The following is a 25,983-nucleotide window of genomic DNA, read 5'->3' on the forward strand; positions in this document are numbered from 1 at the left end:
ACGTATTTATATTCTTTTTGTATTCCAAGAATATAAATTTTATATAATTACTAAACATTTTACTTTACTTAAAAATTGTTCCCGAATAGAAATAGAAAAAAACTATTTTTGAAAAGAAATAATTTCTCGGAATAGAAACGTTACCATACACACCCTAATAGTTTGTTAGGGTGCAAAGGGGTTCACGAGATCCCGCAAACGCAGCAACAATAGAGCTAGCATTTCCATAAAGAAGATCATTCAGTGATTGCACTAGCTTGTTCATCATTAGCCCTTGGGAAGGAAACCCTGCCATTGTGGGGTAACCACCCCCGTGGACGAGACCAAACCGCACATACGATAATTCCAACTATCTCTGTCCCTTACGGCAAATATTTTATTTTGCTTTTAGGGATCATTATGGTTGAGGGAGACGTTGCATGCATAATCGAGGTGATTGGATTATGTGAAGTCAGCTTTCGTAGCTCCATTTCTCCCTCCCTCTCTCTCCGCCCTGTTTGCCTTGTTTCGTTCGTGAGGTCATTCATCACTGTTTGATCTGAGTGCCAGATTCCATATTCGGACCAACTCCTGCCCTAATGACGAAGCCGTTGGTTGTGCTCCTCCTCTTTGCTCCTTTTTCATGAGTAGCTGCATCGGAAGCGTCTGGAAGAGGACGCACGTGGAGATCGAGAATGGTTTGCCGGCCGGAACCACTCTCACCGTCCACTACAAATCGAAGGATGACGATTTGGGAGCCCGTCAGGTGAAGGACAGCTGGGAATTCTCGCTCATACCGAACTTCATTGGCGGGACCCTTTTCTTTTGCAGCTTTTCGTGGCCCGGACGGTTTGTGCGGTTTGACATATACGTGCAATCGAGAGACAAAGGCCAATGCACCGAGAACACCAAGTGTGCCGAGGGCAGATGCACCGTGTGCACTTGGAAGATCTCCCTATGGTCCCTGTAGGCTCGGCAAAGAATTCGATGCCTGTTATCACTGGAACGCCCCTTCCTAGTTAGGGGGAAGAAAACTCCTTTTGCAGCAGTATGTTATCCCCTACTTCCCAAACAAATTCTTCGTTATATCTATGCCATACTTTCCCTCTGTGTACTCGCTGAAGTTGGTCTTCAATATGTACTCGACGTTCCTCCTTGGATCGGCGGCCTAAATCTCAACTCTAATCCGGTAGAGGAGCCGGAACGTCGGATACTTAGAGCTTCGGAGGGACTTGCCAGTGAAGGTTTTCAGGAGGAGGAGGAGAACGAAGGTGATGGGAACAAGTGCTGCAGCGTACAGCGTCTACTCGCAGACACGATGTTGATGTTAATTTCCATTTTCTTTTTTTTTTCCTTCTTTCTTTTCTTTTTGTACGTGAAGATAGGGAGGGAAGGTGATGTTGATGAAGATCAAGTAGATGATATGCATACGTTAATTTACGTCTCAAGATTCTTGAGTTCTCCATGTTTTTTAATTAACGTTTTGTCATCCGAGTTGACTTACGCCACAACAAACGGATGAAACCAGAATCGGTAGGATCGAAGATGGCCTTGAGCTCTCTATTCTCTAATAAAGAAGGCCTAAGCACATATAGGATTTCTCCAGCTACCATCATGCTGGAAAAGACTGCCCTTGGATGTGATAGAGGCCAGGTTGTATCAATGATTTGCTTCTTCATCCTTAGCCAACTACAAGGGAGTTCCTGATGTGTCCCTGAAGAAAATAAGAAATACCATCCAAATGACATTTAGGAGTAGCAGTTAAACTTTCAGTGGTCAAATTTGAAACAAATTTGAGCTCGAAGCATTTTCAATTACGCCAACGATTTGCCATTTGCCAGTGCCCTTATAATAATCAAATCAAATGAACATGTAATGAAAATAATTGATTAAGATAAATTAGAAAAGATGTCAAAACAAACTAACAACACCTACTAATTGTCGTCTAGAAGATATTCCCGAAGGTTTCCCCTCGCAAGCAAATCGAAGAATGGATCCTGAGACGTTGCTGCTTTTCACATTAGTTTTATGCGAATTCGTATCCCAATTACTTGAAGACAGAGATTTCTATATCGAAAAAAAGGTCTCCATTTTGGTTACAATCTTCATGTTTGAAGGGTCTCATCTCGGTGCCGGGCCATCAAGAAACCCACCATCCACAGAGAACTTGTCCTCAGGGATTCGTGCAGTCGTCGCATAATGCCCCTCCTCACTCAAGACATTACCGGGTTTCTCATGGCTAGGCACGGAGGCATTGGGAGTAGATCCAGTCCCATCCCCTTCACCCCAAAGCAGAGCTTGCTCAATTGCTTTACCCATCTCAACCTTCTGAAGGACTAGGACGCATTCATCTGTTAAAGAGGCAAATGATTTGAGAACACAGAAACAAAACTAGATAATAGTAGGCGAGATGGGAGAACTTTTTCAATTGGCAAAAGTCAAGCAAATTAAGGGGAAAGAAGGAAGAAGGAAGATGATTATACGTGCTGTCAAAGCTCGTCAATCACATGTGGAAACACCCTGAATATCTTAACCATCGAGAAAACAGGCGATGCTTCCATAGTGTATTGACGGTGCCCCTAGCGAAGCATTTTCTATGTCACCATCTGAATTGCTACCCTCATTCTTGTATGTGCTTTCAAGCAATATGAACTAATCAGTTTGCTATAAGCACTCTAGCATTAGATGATACTGATGTGGTAGATAAAAGTCCCTAAAAACCTCCATCAATTAAATGGAATTTGTTATCATAAATGAAGTAATCACTGAAGATTGATTTAATCTTTAGAAACAAATTCTCCTCAATTCCTTCGCGTGTTAATTTTACACACTGCTTTTTCTTTGAAACGGAAGAAACAATGTTGAATACTGAATCGAGATCCAGTAATGTCTGCAAGTTACGAAAGCGACAACCAATTCAATGTGAGAATTTCTATTACCTTCTGTCATGGCCTCTGAAGTTCCTAAACTTTGTAAGGAAGCATATGGAGAATGACCAACATAAAAAGGAAGCAAACTATAAACAGATACGTTGTTTATTGCCTTCAACAAACACAAATTCTATTAAATAGTCTGACTTCATTTATAGGTGTTATGGCAAGTGAATAATATGATTCGGTAAAATGTATGACATAAGATAAAACGATCTTGGATGACAAAAGCCGACACAATTTGCGCCCCCGCCCCCGCCCCGCCAAAAAAAAAAAAAAAAAAGAAAACCCCAAAAACCCCCTGTTTTTCTCAATATGTAAGCAAGAAATTTTTTTTCTAGTCAGTAAGGACTGAGAGAGGAGATATTTATTAAGCACTAACACTTGATATGATACCTGCTCCCATCTAAATCACATGGCATCGAGATATCATTAAAAGATAAATCAGGTATAACATCCAAACGGAAACAGAGGAGTTCTCATGTCCCCTCCCCCTTCTTCCAATTGTTTTACTAAAGCTGAAAAATAGGTCCATAATTTCTGTTCAGGTTTTGAAAAAGCATTCAGAGGTCTGGAGGCTAATTCACTTGGAATGGCAACTTTCGCAATGGTTGAAGTCACAAAGTTTGGAGCTGGTTAAATCTAGTAGAGATGGTAGTTCTTCCTGTCTAACCAAATGGTCCATAACCTTTTCTCCAGTAGAGTAAGATCTTTTGGCTAAACTATTTTAGTCAATGCTCCAACAAGCTAGCGATTGGAACAAGACATATCTAGCAATGTATCGCCACATCAACACATGAATGGGTGGCCTACGTAAATTACCATAACATTCTCAAAGGCCAAAAGAACAAACCAGACTGAACTACCTCAACAGTAGAATAAGGAAGTAATACATACATGTTGAACCAGTACTCTGGTACATGCTAGCAATGGTGAGATTTTAATAGAAAATCCCTTGAAAAATGATCGAGCAAGTAAGATGAATATCTCACTATTTTAAAGTCAAGATTACGAATATCAATTTCGATAATTTAGAAGCATAAGCAATGACATAAATTTAATGAATGTCCATCTAGAGTGATTGAAAATAACTTGGTAGCTACTGAAAAAAAAAAAAATTATATATCTATCCATAAAATGAATATTCTTTTCTGCCTATGCCAGTTTTAAGATGCCAGAGAAATTGTTGTATCTTGACAACAAAAGAAGGATACCAAGCTGCCTTCAACATTGGTTCAACCATCTGCACAGAAACGTAGCACATTGAAGATATCCAATTATATAGAGAGGAAAGTAAGCAAATTGGAACAAGTAACATGTTCTTTGGAGGTTGAAGGAGAGTCCAATTATATAAAGAGGAAAGTTAGCTTAATTTTAGGTTGGCTCAAATTTTTTTATGATAATAGCATTGAGCTTAATTGATTGCAAACGGGTGGAGAATCTTGTCGAGTCCAATCAAAAAGAAAGAAGGGGGTCAAAATGGAGAATGATCAGATAATACCTGCGACGGTAGTTATGCAATGCCATGAAGTTGTTCGATGAATTAGGCTTCCCAACATCACACTTCCTCCACTTTAGACTAAAGTACAGAATTGTGGAGACATTAGAAGTATCAGAAGCAATGCATGTAGCAAGCCGCTGAAAATTGCTAGAAGATCATACGCAAGAAACATGGGAAACATGACGATAATCTAAACTAGTTATCCTTGATCACCTCTTAAGGCGCAAGCTAAGAGCTAATGGTAGATCAAAATTAAAAGCAAAAACTCCTATGCCCACAATGTTATGAGAAAGCCTAGTGCACCTTTCCAAAAGATGAACTTTCTACTTGGGCTTCTTTCTAGGTATCACTTGAAAGAAAGAACTTAATAATTCCTCCAGATTAGCTTACTGCAAAAGCCTCAAATCTCTTCTTACTTGAAATAAGCATACTCTTACTTTTTAAAAAAATTGCACAATAGTTGATTTTTGGCTTGTCACAAGAGAGACTGTGAGTGCATTGGTTTAAACCTTTTAGGCTGCACAAATAGAACCACCAATAAGCACTTAAGATCCATGAATCATTCATCGTCTATTCATCTTAACTTTAATCTTTGTCTTTCATTCCTTCAAATAAGACATTTTTCAGATTCCATTTCCTTGTTTGACTAATTAAAATGAGTTTGAGAACAGGTCATGACACAAGTCAAATGGCAGGAGGAAAAAAGGAACCTTCAAAAGATACTAGAAATAGGAGCAATACCTATGCTGGTTCTTGTTTTTGTACACCATTCTTTCAAGAATGGCACATTCCAGATGGAGCTGGACCAAGGAAGACTTCAATCTCATTGAACCCATTATGTCGCGAGAATGATCCCTACTCTAGTATGCTGTCATGGTGATGTGAGCAAGCTTGGAGAGGAGCTGACATGGGGAATGTCCTAGACCCAATAACTTAACATCATAATTGCTCAAAAACTAAAGAACAATAATCACTCATGCTTTGGTTTGGTTGGATAGGAATGGGAAATTCAAGCCTTGGGCAGGGAAATTTGGGTAAACAAATGATATTTTCTATGTTAGATTATAATTCATATAAAATTTGATGCGGAAATTCATAACAAATCAATGATCTTTGATCTTCATGATTTTCACAAATAGATTCAGACAAACCTTTATCCATAGCGCTACGCTTGATGATGATCGTTGTAGAAAACCCAATGATCTTGAACCAAATGAAGAAATCCGATTTCTCTCCCTTAACCCACTAAACCTTAATGTATTCAATTGATGGAGGAGAGAATACGTTCTTTCTGTTGTTGTTATTCGTATGTGGGTGGAGAGAGGACCGGACTCTTTTATACGTTCGTTGAAAGGGTGCCTTCCATCAAAGCGATATACCCTTTCGTTTTATTAGAGTCGTACCTTCTCATAACCAATATTATTTATAGCATTTCAATCATTATTAAACCATATAATAAATCACATAATATGGGCCACAATAATTCTTACATTCTCCCACTTGGCCCATATGATTCTCCTTTCATGGTTTAATGAAGACTATAATGTGCACAATAAGATTATGCTATAAAATTTCATTAAATTGGCAATCACATAATAATCACAATTAAGTAAAGAAAACTAATGCGAGTCATAGCGGTTATATGTCATTAATCGACATAGTCCCTTCTATGTACTACAACTATAGCACTTTACTTAACATGATCCATAAATGAGAAGTACAGTAATAGTCCAACCATATGTTTAACATTAATCTATTTCCATAATGTATACTAAATAGAAAACAGGAAATATCAGAAACATGTAAGTGAGCTCAAAATGTCAAATACATAAACTTAATACAATCATAATACAAACATTAATGACGTCTAATAATGCCCATCCTTTCAACATGCTCATTAAATGTTTTGGGCGGCAATCCTTTTGTTAAGGGATCTGCTATCATAAGATTGGTGCTAATGTACTCAATTGACACTCTTTGTTTCTGAACTTCTTCTTTGACAGACAAGTATTTGATCTCCATATACTTAGCACCCTTAGAATACTTGTCATTCTTAGAGAAGAAAATTGCTGCAGAGTTATCACAATAGATTTTCAGCGGCTTGGCAATACTGTCGACGATCACAAGCCCTGAAATAAAATTCCGCAGCCATAATCCATGAATTGTGGCCTCAAAGCATGCCACAAATTCAGCTTCCATAGTGGATGCAGCAATAACTGACTGCTTCGCACTCTTCCATGAAATTGCCCCTCCAGCCAGAAGAAACAAGTAACCAAATGTTGATTTTCTTGTATCGACACATCCGGCTAAGTCTGAATCTGAATATCCAATCACCTTGAGATGATCAGATCTTTTATAAGTGAGCATATGATTCTTCATTCCTTGCAAGTATCTAAGAACTTTCTTTGCAGCTTTCCAATGATCCATTCCAGGATTACTTTGATACCTGCCCAGCATTCCGACAGCAAAACTGATGTCTGGTCTGGTGCAAGTTTGTGCATACATTAAGCTCCCCACAACAGATGCATAAGGAATATTATTCATTTGTTCTCGTTCCAATTCACTTTTCGGACATTGCATAAGGCTAAATTTATCACCTTTCTGAATTGGAACTATTCCCGCTGAACATTTACTCATATTAAATCTCTCTAAAATTTTCTCAATGTAGGCTTTCTAAGACAATCCTAGTAATCCTTGTGATTTATCACGGAATATTTCTATTCCTATCACATATGTTGCCTCTCCCATATCCTTCATTTCAAAATTCTTAGAGAGAAATTTCTTGGTTTCATGTAACAAACCAAGATCATTAGCAACAAAAAAATATAATCAACATATAGAACTAGAAAAATAAACTTGCTCCCACTAATCTTCATATATATACACCGATCAACGGTGTTTTCCTTAAATCCAAATGAAGTTATGGTATCATTAAACTTAAGATACCATTGTCGGGAAGCTTGTTTAAGTCCATATATTGACTTCTTTAATTTACATACCATGTGTTCCTTTCCTTTAACTGAAAAGCCTTCGGGTTGGTCCATATAAACCTCTTCCTCTAAATTCCCATTAAGAAATGCGGTTTTTAGATCCATTTGGTGTAACTCCAAGTTATAATGAGCCATCAAAGCCATAATGATTCTAAGTGAGTCCTTCTTAGAGACCGGTGAAAATGTCTCTTTATAGTCAATGCCTTCTTTCTGAGTAAAACCCTTTGCAACAAGTCTGGCTTTATGTCGTTCAATATTGCCTTTTGAGTCGCGCTTGGTCTTAAAGACCCATTTACACCCGACCTTCTTACATCCTTTAGGCAATTCAACAATATCCCAAACTTGATTTTGATGCATGGATTTTAACTCTTCTTCCATGGCATTAAACCATTCATTAGAATCTTCACATTCCATGGCTTGGGAAAATGAATCTGGATCATTTCCAATTCCTAAGTCAATTTCTAACTCTTGTAGATAAACCATATAGTCATCAGAAATAGCCGACCTCTTTTCTCTTTGAGATCTCCTTAATGCTATTTCTTGTGACTCGGCTATTGGAGGTTCATTATTGACATCTCCATTATTGGGTGTTTGTTGTTCTCGATTATTGTTAGATTGTACTACAATATCAGAAACAACAACTTTAGAAGCTTTAGGCATAGGAACTTCTACCCTTACTTTTTGAATGCAAGCATCACGCATTCTTTCACTCCCATTGATGTCACCATTCTCAATGAACCTAGCATTTCCAGATTCAACAATTCTTGTACTATGATTAGGACAATAAAATTTATACCCTTTGGATTTCTCTGCATAACTAATGAAATAACCATTGGTCGTTCTTGAATCCAATTTCCTTTCATGTGGATTGTAAATTCTTACTTCTGCTTGACAACCCCAAACATGCAGGTGTCGTAAACTAGGGGCCTGTTTGGCAACGTGCCAAACAGTGCCAGATTCTGATTTTTTGTTCCCAGAATTAGTTTGGGACGAGAATCGCGTTTGGTAAATTTTTTGTTCCCGGAACGATTTTGGACAAGATTTGAGAATAAAAAAAAAATTTGATTCTACGTCCGAGAATCAGAAAAGAATCAAAACATAAAACTCTTGGTTGCCATCCGCCATCGCCCGCCACCGCCCGCCCGCCCGCCGGTCGCCGGTCGCCGGTTCGCCGCCGGTCGCCGGTCCGGCGAGGTCGCCGGAGGCTCGCCGGAGCCGGGTGAGGTCCGCGAGCTCGCCGAAGGCAAGCCCGCCACCGGCGAGGCCGGCCTTGCCGGATCCGGCGAGGCCGAGCCTCGCCGGTGGCCGGCCGGCCTCACCCGGCCTCGGCGAGGCCGGCCCGGCCACCGACGAGGCTGCACGAGCCTCGCCCGGCTGCCCGGTGAGGCTCGCCCAGCCCGCCGGGCCGGGCGAGCCTCGCCACCGTCGGGCGAGGCTTGGCCGACGAAGGCCGACCTCGCCGAGGGTCGGTGACGCTCCGATGAGCGTCGCCGGCCAAATGAAGAAGAAGAAGAATAGAAAAAAAGGGAAAAAAAGAGGAAAAAGAAAAGAAAAAAGTAAAAAAAGTAAAGAAATTATTTAAAATTTATTTAAAAATCAAAAGAAATTAATTTGGAACAGAATCAATTAATACGGTACCAAACACAATTCTATTCCAAAATAAAAAAAATTTAAACAGCTTACCAAACGCGCTTTTTTACTCAGAATCAGTTCCCGGGAACAGAATAAAAAATAATCATTTCTAGTCAGAATCAGCTCCCGGGAACAGAATCGTTGCCAAACGCGCCCTAGGTTTCCTTCCCGTCCACAGTTCAAATGGAGTCTTTGGAACTGCCTTACTAGAAACCCTATTTAATAAGTACATAGAAGTTTTTAAAGCATACATCCACAAAGATAAGAGTAAAGATGAATGACTCATCATACTCCTAACCATTTCCATTAAAGTACGATTACGCCTTTCTGCTACACCATTTTGTTGTGGTATACCTGGCATTGTGTATTGAGCACATATGCCATGTCTTTCAAGGAATTTAGCAAATAGACCTGGACATTGTCCCGATTCATCATACTTTCCATAATATTCACCACCTCTATCCGATCTTACTATTTTCACCTTTCTATTTAATTGCCTCTCAACCTCTTTAATATACACTTCAAGTGCATTTAATGATTGAGACTTATCATGCAATAGATAAATGTAACCATAACGTGAAAAATCATCAATAAAGGTTATGAAATAGCTTTCCTTACTAAAAGATTGAACATCGAAAGGACCACATATGTCAAGATGTATAATCTCAAGAAGCTCGTGCTTCTTGTGGCACCTTTCTTAGTGTGCTTTGTTTGTTTACCTTTAATACAATCAATACACACTCCAAGGTCAGTAAAATCCAAATTTGGAAGAATTTCATTCTTCACTAATCTTTGCATTCTTTCTTTGGATATATGACCCAACCGTTTATGCCACAAGTAAGCAGAATTTTCATTCACCAAACTTCTTTTAGTGCCAACATTATGATGCAAGGTCATTAATGTCTCAACAAAAGTATTATCAAGTCTAAATTTGTAGAGACCATCACATAAAGTTCCAGTTCCAATAAGAGTATCACTCTTAAATAGACCGAGAGATTCAGATCCAAACTTACAATAAAATCCCGCCACATCAAGTCTTGGCAAAGAAACTAAATTGCGAGAAAATGTAGGTACATAAAGGGTTCGAAACAAATCCAAATAATGCCCAAGTATCTAAGATCAAACGATAAGTGCCAATGCTTTCAACTGGAGCTTTGTCTCTGTTCCCCGTAATCACATAACTTTCATTTGGCTTTATAGTTTGGATCATAAGAAATCCCTGCATCGTATTTGACACATGAGTGGTGGCGCCAGAATCAATCCACCAAGTATTATAAGGAACTTCAGTAAAGTTTGATTCAAAACATACTAAAGCACAAGGCTTACCTTTCTTTTCGAACAAGTCTTACATTTCAGACAATCTTTCTTCAAGTGTCCAATTTTGTTGCAAAAATGACACTTAATAAGATTGTGTTCCTTCTTGTGGATTTGAGAAGCCTTTGAAGAGTCATTCAGGACGTGTAGTCCTTTCTTCTTGCTCCTTCCACCTTTCCTCTTAAAATTCTTTCGAACTTCTTGATGACTTGAGAGATGAACAGAATGAGCCTTTTGATTCTTTATCCTTATTTCCTCTTGAACTAGCATACTGGCCAATTCGTTTACATTCTAGTTATCCGTTATAGTGTTGTAATTCATTTGAAATGACCCATATTGCTCATGAGGTAAGGAATTAAGTATAAATTGTACTAAAAAGTACTCATCCACATTCATTCCTAAAGTCCTTAATTTTGCTGCTAAATTAGTCATCTCAAGTATATGCTCATGCATGGTACGCGAACCATCATGTTTCATGGTGGTCAGTGTGCTCATCAGTGTACCAGCAAGTGACTTATCAGCAGTTTGAGAACGCTCTTCCACAAATTTCATAAATTCTTTAGCATTGTTAGTCTTGGGAAGAGAAGTCTTTAAGTTGTTTGCAATTGTCATTCGCATGAACATTAAGCTCAGTCTGTTCGATCTTTTCCAAGCTTTATGGAAAGACTTTTCATCATTGCTACTTTTATCAGTAATAGCAGCTGGTTTCTCAGCTTGAAGTGCTAAATCAAGATCCATGACACCTAAGTGAAACTGGACTTGTTCACTCCAATCAGGAAAATTTACCCCATTGAATAAGGGAACAGATGAGGCGTGCGAATGGAGTGAAACAGGTACAGATACTGCAAATGTGCAAGAAAATACTCATACATTAATGCTTTGAGAATATCACCTAATCAAATTCAAACTAAACTACACATGCACATCATAGTTTTCCTTTGGGCGATCCTATGATATACAAAAATATATATAAACCATAATGATGCTAATAACTTTTATTTGATAATTGTAAATATATCTTATTAAAATTTATTTGTTATCTTTGGATATACAAACAAATTTAACAAGTCATATTAATTATCAACTATCATGTTCATGAATTATAAGAAAATAATTAACCTTTGGGTTAATCCCTAAGTTCTTATAATAAATGAACTTCAATATACCCATAACTCCAAAAATGATATAAAACATATCAATTTCATATATAGCATCAATTAATCATGGGTAATTGAATAAAATAATTTACAATATCAAAAATTCAAAAAAACTTCAAGGTTCGGCCACTTTGGTGACTAACAAACCATTCATAATATGAATTTTTAATATTGTAAAATACAAATGTTTACCAAATTTGCACACAAGGACAAAAACTTAATCAAAGCATAAGGGTAAAATTGTAAAATCATAATTTCCATAAGGGCAGAACCATAAAATTATAATCCAGGGACAAAATGGTAAATAATCAGCAATGGCAGAATCGTAATTATAAATTAAATAGGGCAGAACAGTAAAGAACCATCAAAAGAGGGCAAAACGGTAATTAGGAGCCTCGGGAGTGGCAAAAACGTAAAAGTCCGCGCGGGGACGTCGGCGCGTGCCTCGCACGCGCGCAGCGCTTGCGCGCGGCGTGAAGGCGCGTGGCGCGTGGGTTCCACGCACCTGCAACCGCAGCGCGCGCGTGAGGCCCACGCGCCTTCTTCCTCGCGCACAGACGCGATTCTTCACCGGTTTTTCGCCGTTCCACCGCCGTTTCGCCGCCCGTTTCTTCTCCGACAGTCCATTTCAGACACAAATAATTAATGGGTTTTGAAGAGCATGCCGGCACGACCACATGGGTCCAAGTTTCGGAGAAAATGACCAAAAATTGGCCCCAAATCAAACCAAAGTTTCCCCAAAACACAAACCCTCCACCACCGCCACTTCCGCCGCTCGATTAGCCTCCGGTGAACACTGATATGCCGGAAAAACTCATGGCTAATGTTTCTCATGGCAGTGCGACGGTTTGGGTCCGAAATCAAGTGGTGGGTCGCCGGATTTTGCCCGGAATCGAAGAGTTTCTATCTTGCCCTTAAAATTCCGAATTTTTCATTTTCATCATTTTCCACTCGCACACACACAGTAACTTTTCTTCATCATTTTAGTCCATGAAAAACTTTCCATCATTCGGATTTTCTTTAACAGAATCTTCCAAAACATTTCAACAACAACAAATGCTACGAACAGGATCGTTCAACAAATCATCAAACATAAACTATAATATTTCTTTAAACGGAAAAACCATGAGATCATAAATCAAACGCTCTGATACCAACTGTTAGATTATAATTCATATAAAACTTGATGCGGAAATTCATAACAAATCAATGATTTTTTATCTTCATGATTTTCACAAATAGATTCAGACAAACCTTTATCCATAGCGCTACGCTTGATGATGATCGTTGTAGAAAACCCAATGATCTTGAACCAAATGAAGAAATCCGATTTCTTTCCCTTAACCCACTAAACCTTAATGTATTCAATTGATGGAGGAGAGAATACGTTCTTTCTGTTGTTGTTGTTCGTATGTGAGTGGAGAGAGGACCGGACTCTTTTATACGTTCGTTGAAAGGGTGCCTTCCATCAAAGCGATATACCCTTTCGTTTTATTAGAGTCGTACCTTCTCATAACCAATATTATTTATAGCATTTCAATCATTATTAAACCATATAATAAATCACATAATATGGGCCACAATAATTCTTACATTCTAAGCATAAAATGATGTGACAACGCAAAGTAATATTCAAATACTTTGGTAATGTGAACAGATGCTTTTCCCACCGTTGCACATTGAAGAGGAAAGTTTTTTCAAGGGATTGCAAATGTAAGAATTACCCTTTCCAAATAGAGGTCAGAGTCAACAAAGTCTTTCATTGTCAGTGACGCCACATGTAATTTCCTGATTGCTGGGTGAGATTTCGATTTTCACGTCAGCAGCGATGGAAATTCCGATGGGGGGGGAGAATGAATGACAGCCTTCGATGGGGGACCATTAGAAACACCTCACGGAATTTGATCGAATTTTCTTTTTTCCATTTGTCTTTATCTACTCATGTTGAAGGGCATGACAGTCTCAAGGAAAATTTTTGTCGCATTCCGGATCACACGCCTCGTAATTAAGACAAAACAGTGATTAGCTGACCAATTTTCCGTTGACAGCGACAAAAGGTGTTCACCATGTCCTCGGATATGCTTTGGTCTGAACTAGTTGTCGTCATGAAGGACTCTCACCAAGTACTTGGATTGATGAAGATAGTAATTTAGGCCTGTAGAGAAGCTAGTCAACGCTGGGAAGCGAAATGCAGGAGCATATAGTATTAACAGCCAAACGGAAGATGTAGCCAAAATTCTCTCTTGAAAAACTGAACTATTGTATTAACAGTGCTAGGACCTGGACACATATGGACCGAAACTTATTCAATGTTTCTTCCATGAAATGTGTATAATAGTGCTAGGACTAGCACCTAAAAACAACTTCGACAGACATAATGTGCAAATTAGGTTGCTGCTAAACTAATTTCCTTTACGCCATATAATGTCAAATCTAGACTGGAATATAACTTGTAAATTATGGCGAGCCTCTTAAAGTTTGGATGATCAATTCATATATGGACTATGGACCTGTCCATGACAGGGGAAACGATGTATTGCACAGCAGTTACCTGGGTTTGTCATCTACAAAGTCCATCTTGGTTCCAATAACATGCATCAAAGCTTTGGTTTAACCAAAATCTTAACGCCCTAGTCTTCAACCAACTCATCGAACTTCTTCTTTTGCATCCGAAAACTAGTGACTGAATTTCATCAGGTAGCTGTGCAAATTAACATATCACAAAAGAAAAGACAACAAGCATCAATCACTAGATTGAAATTCACAGAGTATGGTTTATGTGCTTATTTTCGTGTTTTGGGCTCTAGATATACATGGATAAGCAGGTCTTAATCTGCACTTATTTTCCATATTAATGTTTGTTTTGTTTCATAACACACTTTTTGAAAGATGGTTAACCTTTGCACTTTTTTCGTTAGTGAAACGTGAACTGGTGTTCCTAAATAGAAATTTTTAAGATGATTTAAGACCTTCAAAGGACAATCGTGGGACAACCCACTTGCTGTATGAGACAGTGAGTTTTCAAAGCCTCTCATAAATGAACATAGGCCATGTGGCATTGGCCAGAAATGACTTGCCTAATATTGAAGAAAGATAAACTAGTTAAACAACCTAATCCCTACTTTTGCACGGTATCACAAGACAGGCGCATAACAAAAATAGGAAGATGCACGTCTTCAATCCTGGGGAAAAAAAATCGCAGATTTGAACTCTCATATCTTAACTACACAGTTAACATAAAGCAAAAGTTACACCGACACTTTTTGATTCGTGAGAACTGTTGTGGTCACCTACAATTTTGCTTTATGCACTAAGCAACATTAATTAGGCCTTGCCAGCTTTTGATGCAGAAATTAATACTGGCCACTGAATTTTACTAAAAGATGCCACAAATTAAATTAAAGCCAAACCCAAACTTAACCCCCAACAAACCAAAGACAACATTAATCGTTTAAATTGCTAACCAAAGAGTTCAGCTTTTGTATTTTCTTCAAAATGGACAAACCATGTCTCTCTCCTTTTCTCATAATAGACATAGCCAAAAACTTTATGTCACACTTAAAATCTCAAGGAATCCCGGAACAACATTTCGGAACAGCGTTATGAGAAATTTAGAAAAGTGAGTACGAAATGCAGCTGCTCCTAGAGGAATTGAATTTGCCACAAAAGACCCATAAAGTGATGCACTCGAGTCCAAGCAACCGAGAAGACCGGGAAAAAATATCTCAAAAGCATATACAAAGCCCAACATTGAATGTCAAACCAATTGGTAAAACTATGCTAACAAGGGAAAAGCGTAAAAAAGTTTAAAATCTATATATTTGTGCCAAATTAGTCCTAAACCTTTTAATGGTGTCAATTTAGTCATAAACCTTTTAACAAAATGCCAATTCAATCATAAATATTTTAATAGTGTCAATTTAGCGATAAACTTTTTAAATTAGTGTCAATTTAGTTTTAAACATTTTGACTAGACTCCAATGAAGTCATTATGGCTAATTTTGATAAGATTTTGCTCACATGGACGTTGGGTCCTGATGTGGAATTGCCAACGTTGAAGTGTATAATTTTTAATAACATTATAATAATTTTTTGATTTCTTTTATTAGTTTATTATTATTCTATTTTTTTTCTTTTTTTTTCTTTTTCCTTTTGGTGGTGTCTGGCTAAAAGGCAACAGCCACTAGCCATGGTCGGCAAACTAGCCTCATCAGATCTAGCCATGGTCCCTGCAGTTTGGTGCGGTACGTAGTGCCATTTTTAAACTTTTACTTTTTTCAATATAATTTGTGAATTTAAATTTTTGGCTTAATTACTTCTCATAAAATATATACATTGGTAAGCATCGAGCAGGGACCATTGCATGGAGTAGTGGTGGGTGGCATAGTGACTCCACAAGCAAGTCCCTGGAACAAATTGTTGCAAGTGCAGTGTTGCATTTTTATTATCCATGTTCCAGTACTAGTCGACTAGTGATAATTTTGTTAGCAATAAAGGATATTAAAATAGAAATTCAAGTAATTCAAGTAATTAAGAATTGTATGAGGAAAGAAGAAAGAAAAGTGAAAGACCAAGGAAAACATCACAAACTATGCAATGTGCCAGGTCAGAAGATGTCCGAATCCGAATAAAAGAGCACAGTGCATAAGCAACCCAAGATTCTAAAACCTAAAACACTATTTTGTTGTGTTCCTTCCCCAATACTTCTTTGAAATTGAGCCTCCTCCATAACACAACTAAAAAGCTCAATGGCATGACTTGCAACAACCCATGCCATCTTAGACAAGCTAAGGACGTGATTTGAAAGTTTAAGAGCAAAGTCGACCAAGGAACATGCGACACTAATCGTAAGTATGAAATTTCGTTTCCGAGATCCTTACAAGTAAGAAATTTTTTTCCAAGTTACTGTCCAACAAAACTCATTGATGACTATTTTTCATTTTGTAAGTTATTCATCTCTAAGATCATATTTTTTTTCAAGTACAACTCGAACTATGCATTAACAACTATCATTTATAGTTTGACAATTATCCTTACAGATTGCCAACACTTCCTATTGCTCCCTTTCAATGTTGTATTGCTCAAAGCTAACCTGTTGAACATGATTTAATGAGTGTGGAATTCGATTTTACGATCCATCTCTCACAGAGATGTTTTATAAGGCTATTTGAATGTAGGAGAGTAAGAGATCAATTTTGGCAATCAACATCAATTATAACTTATATTTTAGTCAATTAGGAGGATGAACCAACATTTAATGATTTGTCCAATTTTGTTAGAATCTCAAAGTGATGACTCAAGTTCATTACCCTAAGTATGCATTTCTAATTTATTTATTTTTTGCTAAATCTGAATACTTAGATTAGTTATTTGTGCTTATTTTGACATTTACATCCCACCAACACATCTCTTCTTCGAGAAGATTGATTACGGGCTAGTCTCTTTAATCGTCTTGGCCACTATTGACAATCCTACTGGATGAACATTCTCTGCTGCCTGAAGATTGACATATGGTTACAGTAGACTCGTGTTTTGACTTGGAAGACACTGGTGCTTTTACACACTTGCCTTAACTGGAAAAGGTACTTGGATGGCTTCCAAATCATTGAGAAAATATTGGGTGGTCCGGGACCTCCACGTCAGCGTGGTCCCCAGCCACTCACGAGGTGCCATGTGGAGGGTGGGCCCACTTGGTGTGTCTCCTCCCTTCTTCCTCTCTCTCTCTTCTTCCTAGCCTGCCGAGTCCTTTCTCCTCTTAGCCTGCACACTCTCTCTCTCCTGTCAGAGCATTTAGTGCGGCTTAAGCTTTTGTTTCCTTTCTCAAATGAAGGAAAGAGAAGCCCCGTTCATTCCTCTGTCCATCTCCATTTCTTTCCTTTTGAAAATTTGAATCTGAAAATTTCTCTCTCCCCGTGCTCGTTGCTACTCTACCGTGCATCAAGCGGTCGTTCCCTTGCCATTGCCGACAAACCACATTATGGCCGCCCTAACTCCGGTGCTTGCTCGCTTCGCTCTGTTGTTTGTTCCGACGTTCCCAGGATTGTGGATGCAACACGCGGAGGAGAAGCATGCCTCTTTGAGCTCCCCTCAATGTCGGCGAGCGTCGCCCGCCGAGCAAGACCCCCACACACGAAAGGCTCGGAGGCGAGGTTGCTGGAGAAGCTGGTGCCATACGCTGCCAGCTTGGTGCTTCTCTTTCCTGGTCGTGTTCGCGGGGCTCCGCCACCTCGACCTGAACCATTCTCTCCTCGTTCTCTGTTCCATTGCGTGGAGAACAAATTTGTGGAGGGTTAAGAGGAAAACATAAATGTTGAGCCCCTTAGTCTCCGCTGGTTGCTTCCATCGCCCCCCACTGTGACGCCGACGCCGCCAATGCTACCTCCTCCCCTGAACCCGACTCTAACGCCGACGCCCCTCCGCCGGTTGCCTACCTCTCGCGACCTCTAGTCCGCTCGGTGTCGTATTATTGGAGCTCATCGTAGGCAAAAGGCCTCTAGACCCCAAGTTCGGAGAATTTGTCGACATGGAGCCATTTTTCTCTATCCATCTATCGGCTATATTTCTTGGGGAGGTGCAAATACTTATAGATCTTGCCCTTTATTTCCAACTTTCACTTCTGATGTAGTTTTTCGGTTATTAAATGATGCACCATCTTATTGTGAGTTGTTGTAAAGCTCGTCATTTTTTGCAACCATTTAGTTTGCTAAGTTAATATGGTTGCCTGTTGAACTTAACATGTAATGTTCATGTTTCTTAATTTTCTGATGATCTCAAAAGACTAATGATATTCATGGTGTAGCATTTAATATCCGCCTCCCACTTTAACTTTTTTGTCATTTTTGGCCCCTACACTTTCCGACCATCTGGGTTGTCTCTTCTCTTTTACCAATCGTTGGTGGAGTTGCACTTGCATCTAGGGGTGTCAAAAAGACCCGATCCGACCCGAACACGACCCGAACACAAAACATGTATTAACGTGTTTCGTGTTCGGGTCGTGTTCGGGTAACAAATATAAAACAAGCAAACAAAATGTGTTTCAGGTTGGGTCAAGGTTCGAACATTGTTCGACCCGAAACAAGTTTTCTAAAGTACAAACACGCCAAAACACAAAAACACAAACGCTTTAGGCTTTAGCCCCAAAAACACGAACAGTCTAACATAACCTCGTCGGCTCCGCCTTCTTCTCCGACGAGTGCGCCTTCTCGTGGAGTCTGCTACCGCCCTCCGATCAACGCGCTCCGCCGCCGTCGCCGCCGCCACCCTCGCCCGCCTCGCCGACGCCAAAACCCTTGCCGCCGCGTGCGGCCGACCATCGTCGACAGCTTGGGGACCGGGTTCGCTCGGCGATCATGGCGCCGCTTCTCACCTCGTTTCCAAGTTTAGATGTATATTTGCTTGAGGCTTGAGCTAAGACACCGGATATTGTTCCTTTTCTTTTCGAGCTGCGAGGGTGATTGTTCTTTCGCGTTGTGTGCAGACTCTGTGTTTTCTTCAATTCCTGAGTGAATTGCGGTGTACAGTTTTTGAGCGATTGTGACACTTAAGTTAGCGGGTTCCCGTGTCGGCATATCTCGCGAAGCTTGCTCGCATCTCCGTGAAACCATACTGAAGTGAGGATCATCCACGGGACATGATGGGTTCGGAGGTTGAAGTCTTCCTTAGTCTAGCTCCATGCGGAAGGTGCCATTCTTGAAAGGTGCCATTCTGATTTTTTTCCCGAATTTGTTTGTCATACTTGTTCTGTTTTGTCCAAAAAAATCCTAAGCAATTGACTGTGAAAGATCATTTTTTTGGCTATGTTTGTTAAACTCGAAAAATCCCAAGCAGTTGACCGACTACACCTTAACTAATTACTGTTGCTAAGGCCTATGGGTTGCTCGGGAAGGGAAACTTAGTGAGCAGTTGCAAGGGTTTATTATCAAGTTTGGTCTCCTGGCCAATGCTTGTGTGGAAGCAGCTTTGCTTGATATGTGCACTCATTGTGGGAGGATGGTGGCTGCAGAAAAAATGTTCAAACGATGGCCTTTTGAGTGGAATAGCTCTATTATTTGTACTTCTATGATATGTGGGTATGCACAAAATGGGCTGCCGGATGAGGCAATATCACTATTTTGCCGTTGTAAAGTAGAAGGGAGCATAATTCTTGATGAAATTGCATCAATTTCAATACTTGGTGTTTGTGGAACTTTAGGGTCTGATAGGATGGGTGAGCAAATTCACTGCCATGTTCTTAAATTTGGATTATTTTCAGATTTAGAGGTAGCAAACGCATTGATCAGTATGTACTCAAAGTGTTGGAATATGGATGCTACTAAAAAAGTCTTTAACATTATGCTTGCCCATGATATAGTTTCATGGAATGGCTTGATTTCGAGGTTCATTATTTACAGGCGGGGAGATGATGCCCTCACTGTCTGGTCAAACTTACACAATGCGGGGATAAAACCTGACAAGATCAGCATCCTTTTAGTTATATCAGCTTACAAATATACAAGTGCTCACTTAGCTGTTCAATTCACTACTTCATGTTTTATGTATCGGATTTTGGTAATAACTATTTAAAGCCAATGAATGCAAGTCAAAACATGCGGTATATGCTGCTAAGCTAGTTCGTGGATTTGGGTTTCCTTGTGATGTATTAGATTTGTCAGACTGTTCAAATAATTTACTTCTTTTAGACAAATTATGTGACCATAAGAAACTTTTTGAGGTGATGATAAGAGAGACCTGTTATCTATTTTGAACTGAAGATTTCTGCATACACTAAAGACAATTGTACTAAAGAGTATGATTTTGCCTTTAGCTTCTCATATCACCATCTCTTTTTCTTTTTCCTTTTTCTGCAGGGAAGTCTTGAGGACATCAAGTCAAACCTTGTGAGGCCAGTCAAATGGTAAAATGCAGGGACAACCAAATAGAGAGAACATCAAAAGCCCCCACTCTCCACACACATGAGTAGGCCAGTGCCTATATCCTTGTTCAGCAGGGAAAAAGTAAGGTGAAACCGACACTTAGGAGATATTCAACAGCAGTGCCGGTGATTTTTCTCTCAGCCCTTAAATATCATCTTCTAGGATTGCTAGATGTCTTCATCAGGGGATTCTAATGTCACAAATAGGAGGAGGAGATCTACAATGTGGGAGCATTTTAAAGAGATTCCTAATCAAGAAAAGGTTGAGTGTTTATATTGTGGCGCCCTTATTGGTTGTGCTAGTGGTCAAGGGACTAGCTCAATGCATCATCATCTAGCTAGATGTAAGGAATATCCATATGCAGACGCTAGACAAAGGCAAAGAAGTGCCTCGAGTCAAGTTGTTGGGGGTAGTAGTTCATCGGGTGCTTGGAAATTTGATCAGGATGCTAGCAGAAAAGAACTAGCAATCATGTTTATTCTTAGTGAATTGCCTTTTAAGTTGGTAGAGCATGAGGGATTTCATCGATTTGTGAATAGAATTCAGCCAAAATTTTTAATCCCGTCACGCAATACATTGAGGCATGATTTTTATGACTTATACATGGAGGAAAGAAGTAAATTGAAGAAATATTTCCCCGAGACATCTCCTAGGGTATGTCTAACAACCGACACATGGACATCTTGTCAAAACTTAAGTTACATGTGCCTGACTGCTCATTTTGTTGATGCTGATTGGAAATTGCAGAAGAATATATTAAATTTTTGTCAGATCTCAGGTCATTCTGCTGAGATAATAGGAAAAGCAATTGAGAAATGTTTGACTGATTGGGGGATCCACAGTGTTTTTTCTATCACTGTAGATAATGCTAGCTCGAATGACTTGGGAGTTCAATACCTGAAAAAGATACTTAATTCTTGGAACTCTCTGTTGTTAAGAGGTGAGTTACTCCATATGAGGTGCTATGCCCATATATTGAGTTTGATTGTTAGAGATGGGTTAAAAGACATAAACGATTCAATTGCTAGAATACGTTCAGCCGTACGTTACGTGATATCTTCTCCTAGCAGGCTAAGAAAGTTCAAGGCTTGTGTTGAGTTAGAGAATATTGAGTCAAAGAGCCTTGTATGTTTGGATGTGGAAACTCGTTGGAACTCAACATATTTGATGTTGGAATCAGCTTTAAAGTTTGAAAGAGCTTTTAGCAATATGGAATTTCGAGATAGCAAATATGCTCAAGAGTTTTCTAAGGGGAAAGGGTTGCCCACTAGTGAAGATTGGAATTATGCACGTCGCTTTCTTCCTTTTCTGAAGTTGTTCTTTGATACAACTATAAAAGTTTCAGGTTCTTCTTATGTCACTAGCAATAATATGGCGAAGGATGTGTATGGGATTTATATGATGATTGAGAGATATCATGGAAATGAGGAGCAAAGCTTGCGTGAAATGGCTCAAAGAATGAAAACGAAATTCCATAAGTATTTTGGCAATGTAAACAACATTAATCTCACTTTATTCATTGCTTGCATACTTGACCCACGACATAAGTGGGATTATGTGAAGTTGATGATTGGTCATGTTTATGAAAGCAGGGAGGCAGAAACTTTACAAGAGAAAGTGATAACATCTTTGACATTATTGTTTGAACAATATCGCACGGGTGTATGCCCTCAAAGAAACTTGAGGCTAAAGAGCACAAGGATGGTAAGCATGTCAAGATCCCCAGTAGTTGGTGCTGATATTATGACTGAAATGTATTTTAGTCAAACTGGACAACAATATTTGGATGAAAAATTAGAATTGGATAAGTACTTGGAGGAGGCATGTGAACGTTATAACTCTGAATTTGATATATTAAGTTGGTGGAAAGGAAATTCATCGAGATATCCTATACTTTCTACTGTTGCTTGAGATATTTTGGCCGTGCCCATCTCGACTGTAGCATCGGAGGCGGCATTTAGCACAGGAGGTCGTGTGCTCGATGTGTTTCGTAGTTCCTTGACCCCAACCATGGCGGAAGCTCTTATATGTGTTCAAGATTGGTTGCGCTCCGCGCCACTTTTACGTTCAATTGAGGACTTAGAAGATCTTGAAATCTTTGAGTCGGGTGAGAAAATATGATTGTAGAATATTTATATCTTTCTTTATTTTAATCTATATGTTAGTGTTCTCATTTTCATCGTGAATTTATTGTAGAATTGCCAAATACGACCACGGAGTCAAGCTCGATGTTGTCTTCTCTTGATGATTGACGTATTAGAGGTTAGCATTTTATAATATGCAACTTGTGTTAGTCCTCCGTCTCTTTTTGCGCTCCTAACAATGCTGCCCTTCCTGAATTTATTATTGGAAGCTTTGGACAGAAAATGTTATCTTTTCACTTGAAGATCCCATGTGGCCAAGAACGAGTCTTTGGTCTTTAGGGTGGATTTGGCCACTGCAGTGAGGTTCAAGGTCATGGTTTGGAAGACCAAGAGGTATAAGGTAATAGTGGTGGGTGCTAATGTGACTCTCAATGATCAGTCTGCTAAGAATTTAGGGGGTTGTTGCTTTTGGCAGGTGGGGACTTTTGCTGTTGCTTTAGCTTTGATTTTGCTTGACTAAGGGCTGAGTTGGACTCTCCCTTGTGTGAGGAAGGCTGAGAATGAGATTAATTTTCTGGTATTCCTGGATAGTGGGCAGTGTTGGTTAATGTTTGCATTAGAAATGAGTGTTGGTTAGCGTTTGGATTGGAAATGATTTATTTAATGGAAGAGGGAAAAAATCATTGTTTTGGGATGGTTTCGTTGAATGAAGATTTGAATGAATCATGGTGTTTGGTTCTTATGATATGTAGTCCTTATCCTTCATTATATTGAGTTCTTCGGGGTTGTTCAGATTCCTGGTCTTTGCAAACAGAGTGAATTTTGTTTGCCTTCTTAAAATTCTCGTGTGAAAGACTGCATTGGGAGGAGAATCTGGTTTTGTTAATTTTTGTGTATCTTTGGTGTGTGTCAGATCAATAGCATGAGATTCTTGCTGCACAAGATGTTACTACAAAATTAGACAGCTCGATTCTCCATGTGTAAAACCCTTTTCAGCATATTTACCGAGCTCGCCATACCTTATGAATTATTGGGCATTGGCAAGAAGTGCAGCTTTTCTTATTTCCGATTCTCTAGCATCTTCTTTTTCAATTGTATGAATGTATTTCTTAAATATTTACTTCTCTCCGACCCCATTTTAACTTCTTTCTTTTCCCCACATGCATATGCTTGTGCTCATTTGTAGAAGATACATTCATTTGCGGCCCAATGCCCGTTCGACTCTCACCCGAAAAAAGAAAAGAAAAAGGAAGACCCGAAAACCCGACCCGACCCGACCCGAATTTCCTATGCGAGTTTAACGTGTTTCGGGTCGGGTCGGGTAACATCAAGACCCGACCCGACCCGACCCGTTTACACCCCTACTTGCATCAATGACAGAGGCTTCCTTTAACTGGTGAGAAACTTTAGTAAAATGCTAAAGATATAGGAGTAGAAAAATTGATATAGCCTAACTTTATGTTTGATTTCAGATATGTATTCTAGCTAGCTCATCGGTCGAAGAGTCATAGTTTAGGTCTTTTATTTTTGTTCGGTGCGCATGACTTTGGCTTTTATGGTTTCTAAGGGCTGGGTTTTGGAGCGCAATGGCTTCGAATCTGAGTAATCAATCTCGTAATGTGCTTAGCAAGAAAGTCATTGTCAATAAGGAGGTATCATGAATCGTTTTGTCTTCATCTTCAGACTGTTAAGTATTTGAAGCTACATTATGCGATTGTTCTCTTATTTTGGCAGTTGAATTTGCTTATGTACAGGAATCCTTGGACAATATAACTCTCTTTTTGATTATAACCATGATGTCATTTGTTTTATTATTCCCTGTGACTTTTTTCATGGAAGGTCTCAAGTTCACTCCTGCATCCCTATAAGCCGCAATGAGTGTTCTTTCAAACTTTAATAATTGCTCAAAAGGGTTCTGTATATGGAAGTTTTTCTAATATGCCTTTTTTCTTATCTTAACAACAGGCACAACAGGGATTAAATGTCCAGCAGGTATTAACTAGGTCCTTCCTTGCAGCGTTGTGCTTCCATGCATACCAGCAGGTGAGGCTTTTTGCCCAATGCAATATTTTCATTTTTTTTTTTTTTTGGGGTCACGGGCCACACATTTCTTTGACAATCTAAATCTTTAGCTATGTTGTGTGCCTCATTCATAATTGCTTTTGGCATTCATTTTCAAATCTATAGCTGTGACCTATTACTTTAAGCACTCAGAACCCCTTGAGTCTTCTCTATTAGGACATCAAGTTTAGATAAGCAAATTTACGGGATGGCAGAAAATTGAAAGGATCAATTTGTGACATCACTAGTGAAAATTTTTTGGAACTTTTGAGAAACGAAACGGCTGTGTCTCCATCATTGTGACATCAGTTGAAAATCACTATGGGGCAATAGTGATTTTTAACTCATCTCGCATTGGATCAACTATCCCTTGATATTGTTGATCTTCTTATTGGATCAGCAAACTCTATAATGTTGTCTGTTTACATGTCTATAGAATTAGATAACCATCTGCTTCGGATTAATCACGATATGCCACAGTATCTGCACTAATGTGCATAGTGTTCGTGCCCGCAAGAACAATGAAGTACATGCAGGAGAAGGAATTGATTGTTTTTCAGTCATGCAGGTCTTCAATAGCACTTTTTAATGGGAAAATACCAACCTTAATTGTTGAATTTGTGCAGGTCTCTTACATGATACTACTGAGGGTATCGCCAGTGACCCACTCCGTAGGAAACTGCGTGAAGCGTGTTGTGGTCATTGTCAGCTCAGTTCTCTTCTTCCGAACTCCAGTTTCACCCATAAATTCCCTAGGTGATTTATGCTACCATCTGAACAGCCTTTTTCCAAGTTTGTTATTTTCTTGGCTTTTGTTTCTTCCCCTTCCCTCCCCAAACCTTAGTGAGAAAGCATATAATGGCATTTGCTTCTAGGGAAAATGAGATCTGGTATCTGTTTATTAGTTAATCAACTGGTTTAGCTTGGTTCCATAGTACTACTATTGTCATTACTATTTAGATTATTTTGCTCTCATGGTTATGGTTTTGTTATCTTTCTCATTGTGGTGATGTTATTAGGTACGGGAGTGGCCCTTGCTGGAGTCTTTCTGTACTCACGCGTGAAGCGCATTAAGCCCAAGCCAAAGATTGCTTGAAGGACCACCAATGATGCTCCGGAAGAATGAAACAGTATCGGTAGTGGCAAGGTCCTATGGATACATTGCGCCTGGTAAGTTGATTATTACTCTCATAATCTTCTATCGAATTGATCAACTATCAGATCTTTCTAGTGTCCCAGTTAATAACCGTATTACCCTTGCAAAATAGCTACTGGTCAATGCTAAAAAGTGATGAAAGTATCACATATGCTCATCACCTTTCCTTAGCTAACAATGCTGCAATTTTTTGATGTTCGCCGACAGAGTATAGATACACCATGAAGGTTGACGAAAAGATAGACATATACAGCTTTGGTGTTGTAC

General features: G+C 39.2%; 1 long non-coding RNA gene and 1 pseudogene across 1 annotated transcript; both read left to right on the forward strand.

Moving 5' to 3' along the window:
• Positions 1 to 14,007: 14,007 nt before the first annotated feature.
• Positions 14,008 to 25,723, forward strand: LOC104452508 (annotated as a pseudogene).
• On the forward strand, positions 22,490 to 23,707 carry LOC120295507. The gene is made up of 3 exons (XR_005552906.1): positions 22,490 to 22,522; positions 22,612 to 22,677; positions 22,769 to 23,707. It is a non-coding gene; the product is annotated as an uncharacterized LOC120295507 (long non-coding RNA).
• Positions 25,724 to 25,983: the final 260 nt, after the last annotated feature.

Source organism: Eucalyptus grandis, chromosome 7, assembly GCF_016545825.1.
Source record: "Eucalyptus grandis isolate ANBG69807.140 chromosome 7, ASM1654582v1, whole genome shotgun sequence".
Taxonomy (NCBI): domain Eukaryota; kingdom Viridiplantae; phylum Streptophyta; class Magnoliopsida; order Myrtales; family Myrtaceae; genus Eucalyptus; species Eucalyptus grandis.